This window comes from Terrapene carolina, unplaced genomic scaffold, assembly GCF_002925995.2.
Source record: "Terrapene carolina triunguis isolate 2854851 unplaced genomic scaffold, T_m_triunguis-2.0 Scaffold33891, whole genome shotgun sequence".
NCBI lineage: Eukaryota > Metazoa > Chordata > Testudines > Emydidae > Terrapene > Terrapene triunguis.
This window is the reverse complement of record NW_020698242.1, coordinates 10506980-10521659: the sequence shown is the minus strand read 5'-3', so window position 1 is coordinate 10521659 and position 14680 is coordinate 10506980. Positions and strand designations below refer to the sequence as shown.

Here is a 14680-nt window from a genome sequence, read left to right as displayed (position 1 = left end):
TGCCGTCTGTCCTGACTTCATGCAGGGCTAAGATGAACTGGTGCAAACCGTGGTTTTGCCTGGCTACACCAAGTACAGCTACCCTGTTGGCTGGGATCCCCAATGCAGACAAGGCCCCTGACCCATAGGAATGGAGGGAGATTCTGCTTAGAGGAGGGGGCCCTGTTACCTTCTGTGTTAAGTAGCCCCAAGACTCCCTTTGTAGGGGACAGGTCCTGACACACCCTTTCTCCTGCGCATGCCCACAGCCTTCCCTGTAAGGCTCTGCACGCTAATGCTGCCGCTGGTGCCCAATTAAAGGGGAGGCCGTGCAGTAGAAAACCTGACGCAGCAAGCAGCCCCGCCATGCGGAAAGAGTCACTTTCTATTAATAATTGCAAAAGAGAAGAACAGCACAAAGTTTCACCCGTGTTTCCCTGGGGGACCGTGGAGCACCCTGGCAGAGATTAGGCAGGACATGGCCGCTTGGCTGCCTAACAGATCTTGTGCGGTGGCAAAGTTGCCAGCCTCTCCCCTCCCCGGCCTCGCTCAGAGCGACCGGGCAATTGGTGGAAAGCTGCCAGTTGGAGTCAGTAAGTGTTGCCACTTGAGGGCTTGTGGGATTTGTCGAGCGCTCGCGGTTGTGCAGCGTTACCATATGGATTCCATAAATTAAACCTTTCCAGGAAACGAATGGTAAATTTATACGTCTGCTCACATGTGTGGCTCATTGATTCTAAGAGCTTCCCAGCAAAATTCATGTACCATTCATCTTACTTAGACGCTCCCAGTTTTATAGGACTAAGCCGTCGAAAAATTGGATCAACATAAAATCCTTTCTGCACAGCAGCCCTGGCCTTAGTGCTCGTAAATTGGAGTGGGGACCCCCTGCACCCATCCGCCGGGCCCTACTGCAGGCCTGTCTGGCTCCATCAAAAGGCTCCTTCCCTGACCTAAAGCCTCCTGCTTTGACTACTTCTCCAGTCTGTCTGGTCACAGCCCCTTTCTCCTCTTTCCAAATCCTGGAGCATACAGAGTCCAGCTGCATCCTCTGGAATCCCAGGGCAGGAAGGGGCTGGTAACAATCAGGGCTGGGTGGGGCTTGATTAGCTGCATATGGCGGGAAGGTCTGGGTTCAAGTCTCACACAAGGATTTACTGTTTTGCTGTGGGATCTGCTGAGAGAGGCGTAGTCCTCTCTCAGTACAGCAGGTCCCCATTTCTGGGGGTGTGTTAGACTGTGCTGCCGCATTTTGCCTGGCATGGCAGCTGCATGTGCTTGCGACTATGTTGCCAGCTCTGGGGTACCGGTCGTGCACTTGCTGGGCATTACAGAGAACATTACACCTGTTCTCTGCAGACCCGAGCACAACCCGAAGTGCTCTCCAATGGGTACGTCTACACGGCAGGGCCTCCTGGCCTGCTTAGGCAGATGCTAGTGGGCCTCGCGCTAGCGTGTTAAAAATAGCAGTGTGGATGTTGTGGCATCGGCGGAGGCTCTGGCTAGCTCCGAGCATGGAGCCAGCCAAGGGATAGGATGGGCCTGAGCTCAGGTGGCTAGCCCACCCTGCAACGTCCACACAGCTCCGTTCAGCAAGCTAGTGTGAACCCCGGTACCACAAGTCTGTCTGTATGAGCTGGGAGGCTCGCTGCCTGTGGTCTGTGTGACTTGGGTCTCTTGCTCTGCACATGACCCCTCCCACTGGTTAAGATCAACTGAGGCAGATCTGGTAGCCTGGAGCAAGGAGAAGGACATTCTTACTAGGATGTGGGGGAGCAACCCTTCAGCTGGGGAATTTCTCTGTGGCTGGTCTGGCAGGGTCTGAGTTTGGTGGTCCAATAGTCCATGATGCAAGGCTGTCCTCTTTCCTCTGGCTTTAGTGGGATAGCTGAGTTCTGTGGATGATTGGTGCAGTTGGCTGAGTTTGGTTGGACCGCATTTGTCAATATGTCACACCCTTCTCCATAAATCACACATACACAGTGGGTTCTGGGCCACGTTCACCAACTTCCTAGGGTGACACAGGCAAGACTGAGTTTATAAACTTAAACCATTGTCTGGCTGATCATGGGGTTCTTCTCTCAGCTGGTCTCCTCTGCCTTCCTCTAGCTCTCTTTTTAATATGCCCAAGTCGAAGCTAATGAGACAGGACTGGTCTGTCTGTCAGGGAGAGTCTGTAGAATAGCTCTGTGCAGCTCCATAAAGCCTGTCACTTTGGAAAGTGCTGGGTTTGGTATATAGGTTTCATGTATCCAGACATTTAGCAATGGGGGCCGTTATGTTAAATAAAATTAAAGTACTATTTTATTGCATTTCTGTTTCAAAGATGAAAAAATCCATTCCAGCACAAGTGCATGCAGTTATGGAGCTAGAATATGGATTGCTTTAGTTACTGCCACTTATTAAAGATACAAAGAACTGAGGACAGTACAACTATTTTCTCAGATGCGCATTAAACAAGAGGATGACAGATGCAGCAAATAAGGGCACACAACAGAACTGAGACAGTAGAGATTATGAGTTACAGTAGGCATGACAAACATGGTAGGTGTTAGAGAGGGAAGAGCATCTTCGCCAGCAGGCTGGCTAACCTAGTGAGGAGGGCTTTAAACTAGGTTCACCGGGGGAAGGAGACCAAAGCCCTGAGGTAAGTGGGGAAATGGGATCCTGGGAGGAAGCACGAGCAGGAGAGCGCAAGAGGGGAGGACTCCTGTCTCATACTGAGAAAGAGGGACGATCGATCGATGAGTTATCTTAAGTGCCTATACACAAATGCAAGAAGCCTGGGAAACAAGCAGGGAGAACTGGAAGTCCTGGCACAGTCAGGGAACTATGATGCGATTGGAATAACAGAGACTTGGTGGGATAACTCACATGACTGGAGTACTGTCATGGATGGATATAAACTGTTCAGGAAGGACAGGCAGGGCAGAAAAGGTGGGGGAGTTGCGTTGTATGTAAGAGAGGAGTATGACTGCTCAGAGCTCCGGTATGAAACTGCAGAAAAACCTGAGAGTCTCTGGATAAAGTTGAGAAGTGTGAGCAACAAGGGTGATGTCGTGGTCGGAGTCTGCTATAGACCACCAGACCAGGGGGATGAGGTGGACGAGGCTTTCTTCTGGCAACTAGCAGAAGTTGCTAGATCGCAGGCCCTGGTCCTCATGGGAGACTTTAATCATCCTGATATCTGCTGGGAGAGCAATACAGCGGTGCACAGACAGTCCAGGAAGTTTTTGGAAAGTGTAGGGGACAATTTCCTGGTGCAAGTGCTGGAGGAACCAACTAGGGGCAGAGCTTTTCTTGACCTGCTGCTCACAAACAGGGAAGAATTAGTAGGGGAAGCAAAAGTGGATGGGAACCTGGGAGGCAGTGACCATGAGATGGTCGAGTTCAGGATCCTGACACAAGGAAGAAAGGAGAGCAGCAGAATACGGACCCTGGACTTCAGAAAAGCAGACTTTGACTCCCTCAGGGAACAGATGGGCAGGATCCCCTGGGAGAATAACATGAGGGGGAAAGGGGTCCAGGAGAGCTGGCTGTATTTTAAAGAATCCTTATTGCGGTTGCAGGAACAAACCATCCCGATGTGTAGAAAGAATAGTAAATATGGCAGGCGACCAGCTTGGCTAAACAGTGAAATCCTTGCTGATCTTAAACGCAAAAAAGAAGCTTACAAGAAGTGGAAGATTGGACAAATGAGCAGGGAGGAGTATAAAAATATTGCTCAGGCATGCAGGAGTGAAATCAGGAAGGCCAAATCACACTTGGAGTTGCAGCTAGCAAGAGATGTTAAGAGTAACAAGAAGGGTTTCTTCAGGTATGTTAGCAACAAGAAGAAAGTCAAGGAAAGTGTGGGCCCCTTACTGAATGAGGGAGGCAACCTAGTGACCGAGGATGTGGAAAAAGCTAATGTACTCAATGATTTTTTTGCCTCTGTCTTCACGAACAAGGTCAGCTCCCACTGCTGCACTGGGCAGCACAGTATGGGGAGAAGGTGACCAGCCCTCTGTGGAGAAAGAAGTGGTTCGGGACTATTTAGAAAAACTGGACGTGCACAAGTCCATGGGGCCGGATGCACTGCATCCGAGGGTGCTAAAGGAGTTGGCGGATGAGATTGCAGAGCCATTAGCCTTTATTTTTGAAAACTCATGGCGATCAGGGGAGGTCCCGGATGACTGGAAAAAGGCTAATGTAGTGCCCATCTTTAAAAAAGGGAAGAAGGAGGATCCGGGGAACTACAGGCCAGTCAGCCTCACCTTAGTCCCTGGAAAAATCATGGAGCAGGTCCTCAAGGAATCAATTATGAAACACTTAGAGGAGAGGAAAGTGATCAGGAACAGTCAGCATGGATTCACCAAGGACAAGTCATGCCTGACTAACCTAATTGCCTTCTATGATGAGATAACTGGCTCTGTGGATGAGGGGAAAGCAGTGGATGTGTTATTCCTTGACTTTAGCAAAGCTTTTGATACGGTCTCCCACAGTATTCTTGCTGCCAAGTTAAAGAAGTATGGGCTGGATGAATGGACTGTAAGGTGGATAGAAAGCTGGCTAGATCGTCGGGCTCAACGGGTAGTGATCAATGGCTCCATGTCTAGTTGGCAGCCGGTTTCAAGCGGAGTGCCCCAAGGGTCAGTCCTGGGGCCGGTTTTGTTTAATATTTTTATTAATGATCTGGAGGATGGTGTGGACTCCACTCTCAGCAAGTTTGCAGATGACACTAAACTGGGAGGCATGGTAGATACACTAGAGGGTAGGGATCGGATACAGAGGGACCTAGACAAATTAGAGGATTGGGCCAAAAAAAACCTGATGAGGTTCAACAAGGACAAGTGCAGAGTCCTGCACTTAGGACGGAAGAATCCCATGCACTGCTACAGACTAGGGACCGAATGGCTAGGTAGCAGTTCTGCAGAAAAGGACCTAGGGGTCACAGTGGACGAGAAGCTGGATATGAGTCAACAGTGTGCTCTTGTTGCCAAGAAGGCTAACGGCATTTTGGGCTGTATAAGTAGGGGCATTGCCAGCAGATCGAGGAACGTGATCGTTTCCCTTTATTCGACATTGGTGAGGCCTCATCTTGAGTACTGTGTCCAGTTTTGGGCCCCACACTACAAGAAGGATGTGGAAAAATTGAAAAGAGTCCAGCGGAGGGCAACAAAAATGATTAGGGGTCTGGAGCACATGACTTATGAGGAGAGGCTGAGGGAACTGGGATTGTTTAGTCTCCAAAAGAGAAGAATGAGGGGGGATTTAATAGCTGCTTTCGACTAGCTGAAGGGGGGTTCCAAAGAGGATGGAGCTCGGCTGTTCTCAGTGGTGACAGATGACAGAACAAGGAGCAATGGTCTCAAGTTGCAGTGGGGGAGGTCTAGGTTGGATATTAGGAAACACTATTTCACTAGGAGGGTGGTGAAGCACTGGAATGCGTTACCTAGGGAGGTGGTGGAGTCTCCTTCCTTGGAGGTTTTTAAGGCCCAGCTTGACAAAGCCGTGGCTGGGATGATTTAGTTGGAAATTGGTCCTGCTTTGAGCAGGGGGTTGGACTAGATGACCTCCTGAGGTCCCTTCCAACCCTGATATTCTAAGGGGAAGTGGTTCTGCACAATGGAGCACAAACAGAAATGTTTTCATTCAAATATCAAAATAAAGAAGCAGTGGATAGATTTGTCAGGCTGTTGATATCCCCCTAGCAGCTCTGGGACCTGATGGACAACAGTGTGGAGCTGGTGCATGAGAAAAAAAAGTTGCAAAGGTCTAGAAACAGGGCTGGATCCTCAGCTGAAGGAGCGCCCGTGTGTTCTGTGTTGCTTCACCCCAGCCATGGATCTGTCTCAGAAAATGAAACGGAAAATGGAATAAGTTATGACCAGACAGTGAAAGTGACTAGGAGCAGACCAATGTCGTTTCCTTCTTCACGCCCTCTGAAGTGCAAAATGTAAACCAACAGCAGCAACTGTGTAAAGTAAATTAGAGTTTTGAAGGCCATTCACTCTCAGTAATCAGATTCAGAGGCGACTTGATCACGGTCTAGAGGTACCTATGGAGGGAGAAGAAGTTTGTTACTAGAGGGCTCTTTAACTTGGCAGACAAAGGTATAACGCGATCCAGTGGCTGGAACATGAAGTCAGCCAAGTTCAAACTGAAAATAAGACCTACATTTTTAAGGGAATGGATAATTGATCATTGAATCAGATTACCTAGAGGTGTGATGGTGTCTGTATCACCTGGAGTCTTTAAATTGAGATTGGGAGCCTGCTCCTTCGCTGGTGTAAAGGGGAAGAGACCCAGATAGGTCTATTAGGCTACACTGATTTACACCAGCTGAGGATCTGGGCTCTGGACATCTTTCTAAAAAAGATGCTCTAGGCTGAGCGTAGGATACTGGGCCTGATGCAGGAATCGCTGGGTGAGAATCTCTGGCCTAGGTGGTCAGACTAGATAATCGTAACAGTCCCTTCTAGCCTCAAAATCCTCTTTGGCTCTAGGACGCTTACCCTCCCTGTGTCCCTTTAGCAGGAGTCTCATGTACTGTGACCGCACTGTCTTAGCGGAGGGGAGGGAAGTTGTATACCGGCCCATTGAGTAATCAGCAGCAGAATAATCAGCCGGCAGGCACTGGCAGGGAGAGGGATGTTGCTTTGATTCCTGCCCTCCCTCCCCCACCTCCCCAAAGCCTTTCTTGTCTGGTCCTGACTGGAAGCGCTTGGACTGCTCACTCAGATCCAGCTGTAGCCCCCCGTGAGACATGGAGCTGGCTGGCTGGTGAGCAGCAGACAGCTCCACTCCCCAGCCATGTGCAATCTGCCTGAAAGAAAACAAAAGCATCTTGTGTCTCTCCACCCCGAGGCCCCCCAGGCTAGCGGGACACATTCCGGCAGGAGGACCCTGCTTTCTCTAGGCTGGTAGCGAGCATCAGGGCTTGGGAGAGGGAGCCGGGAGGGCTGCTGCCTAGTGCTGAAGCTGATGCTGGCTGTCAGCTATTGAATATCCATGCAGGGAAAGGTTCTGAGTCCCTGTTCTTCTGCTTTTGTTCCAGGCATTGTCCTCTTCTCTGGAGACACCTGCTGTGAAGCCTTCCGCCAGCGAGCCCAGACAGCGACTGGCGGGCACTGGGGAGAGCCCAGGTGCAAGGAACGGAGCTGCCCAGGAGATTGGCTCTGACCAGCAGAGCGTGGATGTGGAAGGCGCAGACCTGGGAGCTACAAGTAGGTGCTAGATTTGCTGCCTGGGCATGGGGGGAGCCTGCAGTAGCAGAGGTTGGAGCTCTGGGGCATGACCCCAGGGACCCCCCATCTCCATGTTGTTCTGACTGTGTGCTGCAGTGTTGCTTGCGAGACTTAGGCCGGCCAATCCCCTGGTGTGCCGCGGCGTGTGCGCTAGGCACAGCTGGGCCCTGCTGCTTTACTCAGAGAAGGGGATACCCGGGGCGTCCCAGGAAGTGACAGCAGCGCGTTGGACCAAGCCAAGGCAGCTCGGGACCAGCCTCTTCACTGTGGCTCGGCTCCTCTCGCGAAGGAGGCAGCTTTTGCCCAAGACCTTGGGACCCGATCCTGCCGTTCTTGCACAGGCAGAACTCCCATGGACTCTGCTGGAAACTGCCTGTGGGAGGACTGTGGGACTGGGCCCTCACGGTTTGTGTGCTGGGCTGCAATCTATGCACTCGGCGGACGGGATTACCCCCCTGCCCCCAGTGCAGCTGCTTGGTGGGCAGTGTGCTCCAGTGCTGGTGCCTTGCCCTCCACCTTCCCGGGCGAGCCCCAGGCAGCTGCAGTCTGAGAGCCGGGATGCAGGGAGGAGTGTGTGCGGGGCAGGGGGCGATTGGAAATGTGGATGTCCTGTCATTAGCCAGCAGAGCTTTGTCTGGCCAAGGGGGCAGCCGTGGGTACGCATTGTAGCTTGTTGGATGCTCTGGGCCGAACGCCTGCTGATCAGATTTCCCATTGGCCTTTTTGTGTCTATGGACTGGGTCTGAGGGCCGAGGGAGAGGACAGAGTGTAGGTGAAACTCATGGCTAGGTAGTGCCCAGCAAACAGGAGGTAGTGCCCAGGGTCTGGTGCCAGGGTGAGGGGCAGGGGTGACCTGGTGGCAGAGGTCTCTCTACCAAGCCCTCACTCTCCCACTCCTGTGCCTCCCCTGGCCTGCGTGGATGTGCTGTCTCCTTGGCCCATTTAGTCCGTGGCCCCTCTGCCAAGACGGCCAACCAGGGCTGGGGAAGGGGGCCACAAGCCTGCTGGGAGTCAGAGTGAAAGCCACCAACTCCCTGTGTGTCGGCCACCCCGCGGCTTGTGACCCGAGGCCGGATCCCCAGGGTGACCTGGATGTGAAAGGCTCTTTCTCCTGTGGCCAGTTCCCTGAGGCCAGGCCCTGCTGCCCCAGTGGTACACTGGTGCCTCACTCTGCTGGGCACCAAGGACAGCTGTGGGGCAATGCCAGCTGTGCCTGCGATCCGGGACGCCAGGGAGCTGGGGCTGGGTTGGGCCTCATCTCCTGGGAGTTTAGAGCCTTGTCAGGCAGGAGCAGCAGCATTCCTTGGGGAGGTGTCACACCCCCTCCCAGGCTGGGCTTGTTTGTTAGCAGCCTTCCTGGTGGCCCTGGAAGGCTCCTGATGCTCTGGCTGCTTTAATGTGGAGACTGCCGCCTGCTCCAGCTCTTGGCAGAGGGGAACAGCAGAGAGAGGCACCGGCGTGCAGGGGAACCGCAGGTGCAGCAGGCAGTGGAGCGCACCAGGCAGGGAGTGAAGGGAGCCCTGCGTGGGCCCGTTTCCATGCCAACGCCTGTAGCTGCCTGGGTGCAGGGAGCTCCTCTCTGTTCGGAGGGTGGTCAGGCTGAGGGGCTGGCGGATCTGGGTCCTGTTCTTGGCTCTTCCACTGACCGGCCAAGCAGCCTTGGGCAAGTCCCTGGCTTTCCCCGGGCCCGGCTGTGCAAGGGCACTGTGAGATCCTCCAGCGGAAGGGGCTGTGGGCAAAGCACAGGGTCTCGTTATTGGGCCAGAGCTCCTTGGACCGCGCCGCCTGAGCAAGGACTGAATCGGGCCCGTGGGACTCAGCCCAGTATTCTGTATGACTGCAGCTGGTGATACGACTGGGGGCTGACTAGGCATGGGCCAGCTGGCTTGGATGGTCCCAGACCCCCCCGCCCCTGACCCTTCACCCCATCTCGAATCGAGCCTAGACACCATCATTCATTGAGGGTGCCGCTGCCGCTACTCACTCTTGTTCTGGTTGGAAGCAGAACCACTGAATTACCCCAAGGAAAGCTTGTCTGCCCCGATTCCTAGCCCACCTCTGCAGGCCCACGTGGAGGGGTGGCTCCGATAGGCCCTGCCCAAGAGAGCGGCGTTATCCTTTCACTCACAGCTAGTGTGAGTGCTGCAGAGTTCTCACTACCCCTCCTGGAGCCCCCCCAGTGCTTCCTCGGTGATCGCTCCAGGCTGGGGCCCTCACCATTTGCAAGCTGTTCCCAGCCAAGCGAGATGGGAGCTGTGCCCTGGAAGAGCCAACCCCGCTTTTATTGCCTTGCCATCGGCTGCCGGGCTCAGGTGACATTGACTAATGGCTCATTAGACGCCTGCCACATTTCATTTGCAGCCCCTGTCCCAGGGTGCTCACATTCCCACTCCAGATCCCGGTGCATGGGGATCTCCTGCCCCTTCCCCACACCACCGATGAGTGGGGAGGGGCACTTGCGCTGCAGGATGAAGGATGAGGGAGAGCCATCAAGGCCTCTGCCCACAAGTTTGTGCCATCTGATGGCAGTGACACATGGTCGCTGAGCAACCTGGCTTGGAATCTGTGACCTCCGGGGAAAGGCTTCTTATCCGCCACCCCCAGAGTCCTGTCCACAAGACCCCTCGATGTCGCAGGCCATTTAGCTGATGCCCTCTTTGGTGCTGCATACGTCTGCATGCGCATGCGCTGCCTCTTGTCTGTGTTGCTCCCCTGTTTGGCACGCAGATTCTCATGGGCTCTGTGTCTGCAGCCTCCCGGGCAGCAGTCCTAGCTGGAACAGCCTAGCTGTGAGGATGATTAAGCCTTGGCAGCTAGAGGTGCCGCGATTGATTGTCATGCCGAGGGCCCAGAGTGTATCGAGCCTCCCGGTGCCAGTGGGCTCCACGGGAGACGGGGCTAGCACAGAGTGGGGAGGGCTTTAATATTGGGTTGTGCCCCCCAGGAGTCACTCTCCAGGCAGGTGGGGGCGACTAGCGAGGCCGTATGTGCAATGAGGGACTTGCCATGGTAGGAGAAGGAGCTGCTGGATGGCTGCAAATGGACTGGCTGCTTCCAAGAAGAGCCACAGCCCGGGGGAATCCACGCCTCGCCTCTGAGCTGCTGAGTGGCGGAGATGCTCCTTCTCCTTGCGGGGAAGGGTGTACCGACAGGAAGACAGAGCTACACCTGCAACCACCCACGCTGTTAATATGGCGAGGCACTTTGTAGTGGGAACAGTGGCCCTGTACACATGCGCTGAGTCCAGGCCAGGACCCAGGGAGGGCCCTGCGTGGTGACTCTAGCTGTGCTAGTCAGTCTGGGTGCCAGAGAGAATCATGGGGTCTGCCGGCATCCAGAAGCCTCAGCGAGAATCCCTATTTGCATTTCTTACAGCAGAGGCCTGTCTCTCCTCCAGCATGCCATGGGGATCTGCACAGGGGGCATTTGGAATCCTGGGGCTTCCCCCCCCCCGCCCTTTTGAGTGCCTAGAGGTGCTACCCACCCAAAGGCCCAGGGCCTCACCTCCCTGCAAGCTGGCTGGCTTTGCAAAGACATGGAGACACATGCTGCACTGGCCCCCAGGGCCTGCCGTCACTGGTCTCTGCAGCTGCTTCACTGCAGCTTCGTGCCCCACCCTGATGCGTCTCAGGCTGGAAACACCCCAGAGTAACTCATGCTGGGTATATAGTAGGGAGTGTGCTTTATGCCAGTCTTTAATTACATGATTGCATAGGACTACTGCCTCACACAGTGCACTGGATGAAATGGGCAGCTATTCATTATTTCTTTTCATCCTCCTCGTTCAGCATGTGGTCCCAGGCCTTACTTCCCATGCGCCATCCGAACCTCGCATTAAATGAAATACAGGGGTATTAATTTCCCCATAGACTTTTCTATGGCGCTTATTGCCATAGTGACTTGCCCAGTGTCACATGGGAACGCTGTAGCAGAGGCAAGGATAGACTCCAGTTCTCCAGGGATGCATTCAGCTGACTCCACTACAAGGCTATCCTTTCTCTTCCTGCATGTCCTTGTCTCATTCACTCCACCATCCTGATTCCTCCCCAGACCAGGTCCAGCCGGTGCACTGAAATAGGCAGGGATCCTGTGGAAACAAATATGTGATCATGGAATTGAAGTCTGTAATCATACTGCGTATTGAACAAAGGGGGCCGAATTAGGGTTCCACGGGCACCTTTAATTCTGGCATTTTCCTACTTTTGAGTGCTTGACTTTGCAACGGTAATGTTCTTTGAATGTAGTTTTTAGTTGTGATTTCCTACATTAAAAAACCACTGAGAAATCAGGAGTACTTTCGTGTAGAACCACGCTGACCCAAAACGTGGGTCATCAGCAGGGTTGGGATCTTTAGATCTACAGCATAGACCTCTATACCACTTGAGCTAATTGAGTAACTGGTAGTGGAAGTAGGCTGTTATCCTCTAGGTCAGCCAGTCACTAGACTGGGAAGAGAGATGCATTTTGCCAGCGGGACACTCAGCTGTTTGTTGACAGCAGAGGAATTTGGGGACTGAGGAATCCTGGATTCTATTCTAGGTTATGGAGGGGAGTGGGTTCTAGTAGTTACAGACCTTTCTTATCCTGTCCCCACTGTATTTCTTGCCCCCTCCCCCCAAGCTTGTCCCTGTCCTACTTTGCTCCTGTCTTCATCCATCTGCATTTGAGTCAAGCTGCTCCCTCCTTTTTCCTCCAGACTGCCAGCAGAAGGCACGTGCAGAGCACAGTAAAGTCTCCCTCTCTCCGTTCTGGTGCCTGGCACCACCTTGGGGAATCAATTGCAGGAAAAGGGCTGCTCCGCTTCTGCAGCCCTAGGATGGAGCATGCTCAGTGTTGACCACATCTTTGGAGAATTTAGCTGGCAGACTCTAACGGAGCATGTGCAATGGCAATTTTCAGAGGGTCATAATTCAGCCAAAGGTGGGTGGATTTTCCTGGGTAGAGTAAAGGACAAATATCAAGTCCTTGCTCCTAAGTACTGGAGTGCTAGCACTTCTCCATGAACCAGCTGTGAAGATTTTTCTAACAATGATTTTTCCCTCATCTCATTCTCAGAAACAGCTGGACTCTTTTAGCTGAAAGTTTTTTTTGTTTTTTAAATTGTCTGCGGCAGCCACCTTGCATGGAAAATTTCACCCGAATGGTTAAAGTCTGATGAAGTTCTAAGCAACTGGAAACATGGTCTTGTAAGGGGAAAGGTTGAGCAACCGTAACTGTGGGTGTCACTGGCAGATCTGCCTATATTAGGGGTGTGTACGTACTCTGTGACTCCCTGTGAGTGTGCACGTATAATATATGCTGACGAAGCCACACATGCATTCACTAGGAAAATTAAAAAATTAACAGGCATTGGCTCGCACGAGCTGAGTAAAGGCAGTGAGATAAAAGCATCTCTTTATACCTTGTGAGAATTGCTGATAAGGGCATTTGTTCCTCTGTATTCTTAAAAAAAAAAAAAAGGCAATAAAAATTTAAAATAGAAAAGAAAGAGGGAGTTGGGTGAAGGAGAGTGCTGGCGCAACCAGCGCTAAGGAGTGTGGAGGACACCTGGGGTGGCAGGCACAAGGCAGCCCAGCTCATGGGAGGAAGAGGAACTGGGGAAGGGTGGGGAAGAAAAGTCAGTGGAAGCTAAGGGGGAGAAGGGGTTTGAAGTGAGAGTGCTGGACAGGGGCTCCTGGGGAAGGGGTGTGGGGATGGAAGGAGAATATCTAGCATAGCTCATTTCTAATGCACCTATTGCTGGGATAGTGGAATATCTGGGCACTGTTGTTTTTGCAGCCAGTGTCTTGGCAAGCTTACAATATCCTCCCGTCCCCTCCCCTCCTGTCCTGTAGCATCTCTGTCACCCCAGACACAGCTGTTGGATAGAATGGTGCAGTGGTTTGCTGATGCTGAACAAATCTTCCCTTGGGCCTGGGCTGAGAACCCACCAGGCTCGTCTCCCTGATGACGTGAGGCAGACTAGTGGCCGTCCAGACCAAGGCAGGTGAAGTTATGTGGAGCTCAGACTGGGTGGTGCTCCAGATTTCCGAACACTGGTGAGCTTTGCCCAGAGGATTCATTCATTTGCTCTTCCAATAGATGTCCATTTCTATGGAATCAGTGGGGATGGATCAGTAGAACATGGTGCCTGAGTCCTTTGCAGGAATTCCACTGACAGGGCTTTGAGAGCTATTAATGGGGACGGAGGCTCTAGGAGAGGGGCCCCCTTGGGGCTAGTCAAAGACGAGCGGCTGCCTCCTGGTCCCCTGATCCCAAGCTGAGCTGCATAGTTATCCTCACCTCTGGCCATCAGCAGATAGCTGCCTCTGATGCAGGATCATGCTGGCCTGATGCTGACTGGCAGCTTATTTCCAGCATGAGATAAGGGAAAGGACCTAGCTGGCAGAGTGACAGGAGTAAGGGAGACCCCTCCATTTAGGTGGGGGGTGTCAGGCAGCTGAATGGCAAAAATCCTACCCCCTGGGATTCTCCAGCCCTCTTTGGGTACATTCTCTGTGGCATTCAACTCGCCCTGTTGCCACCTGTGCCAGACCTGTCCAGGGGAGGGGCTTGTCCAAGCCTGTCAGTCAGTCACTCATCCCCAGCAGAGTGGAAGCCACTGGATTGATAAGGCAGGATCCCAGTAGTACAGGGTGCCTTGGGCTGCCCCCATTTCACCATGCATGGGGCAGCTCAGCCCAGGGGGCATGTCCTCGCACCTCTTCCCAGTCCCTCTTGCAACTTTGCGGGGGGCAGCATTGAGATCAGAATTGGCAAGTGAGGGCTGGTTTAGTGATCAGAACCCAGTACTGGCGAGAGAAATCTGGGGCCCTGGTACATCATCTTTAAGGGGTCACGCTCCCTCCCATGTCACTTTATTTACACAGCCATTACAGATGGTCACTCCTCTGACCTCCGATTGTCCCCCCCTTTCCCTTCTCATCAGCCCTGGCAGCACCCTTGTCCTTTTAAGGACTGGATTGTGACCTACCACGGTCCCCAAACTGGTTGGTTATATTGCTCAGTAGATGTTTGGGAGGCGCCCGGCGGTGGAACCTGCGCAAAAGGCAACATGCTAAGTATGAGTGACTTTTGGTTACTGCTGGGTTCAGAACAATACCCCAGAGGGGTATACCCCTTGGATTCTCCAGCCTCCTTTGGATATGTTCCATGTGGCATTCATCAGCCGTTCCCGCTCATTCCAGACCTCGGGGAGAGGGGGCTGGTACCACAGCACCCAGCTGCCTTGCAGTGTTGGGAAGGTGCTCAGGGCCCATGCTGTCATCTTCCATTTGTCCAGCAGGTGGCGTGAGAAATCATCCCACACAGCCGCCCACCTCTGCTCCCTGTGGGCAGCAAACAACGCCCCAGATGCCCTTATCTCAGCAGGGCACAGGCTCGTGGCCAGGGCCGGCTCCAGGCACCAGGCAACCAAGCTGGTGCTTGGGGCGGCACCTGGAGGGGGGCGGTGCGGCGCTCCGGCCGCCGGG

General features: G+C 53.2%; 1 protein-coding gene across 1 annotated transcript in view; it reads left to right on the top strand.

Annotated features, from left to right (window-relative positions):
* Window positions 1-7149: 7149 nt before the first annotated feature.
* LOC112108572 (genetic suppressor element 1) overlaps window positions 7150-14680 on the top strand; it is a 231507-nt gene continuing 223976 nt past the window's right edge. The window contains exon 1 of the mRNA XM_026663682.2: window positions 7150-7187. The gene's annotated coding sequence lies outside the window, so the exon portion shown is untranslated. The remainder of the gene's footprint in view (window positions 7188-14680) is intronic.